Source organism: Homarus americanus, unplaced genomic scaffold (assembly GCF_018991925.1).
Source record: "Homarus americanus isolate GMGI-L3 unplaced genomic scaffold, GMGI_Hamer_2.0 scaffold32583, whole genome shotgun sequence".
In the NCBI taxonomy this organism is placed as follows: Eukaryota; Metazoa; Arthropoda; class Malacostraca; order Decapoda; family Nephropidae; genus Homarus; species Homarus americanus.
Window position 1 is genome coordinate 10,483,128 of NW_024713129.1, and position 426 is coordinate 10,483,553.

The following is a 426-nucleotide window of genomic DNA, read 5'->3' on the forward strand; positions in this document are numbered from 1 at the left end:
TATGATTTTACGCTAACTAACTTGTGCGACCGTGGTCAGTACATCTACACCGTCTTCCATCTTCAAGCGCAAACCCCGATGACGCCAAGTTATTTCGGGAAATCAAGAACAATGCGAACTGCAAAGAGCTGCAGAAGGATCTCTGTGAGCTCCAAGAATGGTCGAAGAAATGCCTGCTGAGATTCAATATCACGAAGTGTAAGAGGATGCACCTGGGGCGTACCAACGGTAAGGCGACGTATCATATGTCCCAACGGGATGAAGAAACTGCACTATTTGAGACAATGTGAGAAGGACCTAGGTGTATATGTTGACAATGAGCTGAAGTTCTCGGGCCATTTCGAGAAGGTAAATCAGACAAATAAATTATTGGGTCTTATAAGAAGGTCGTTCAGATATCTAGACGGTCCGTCCCTCGTAACGATC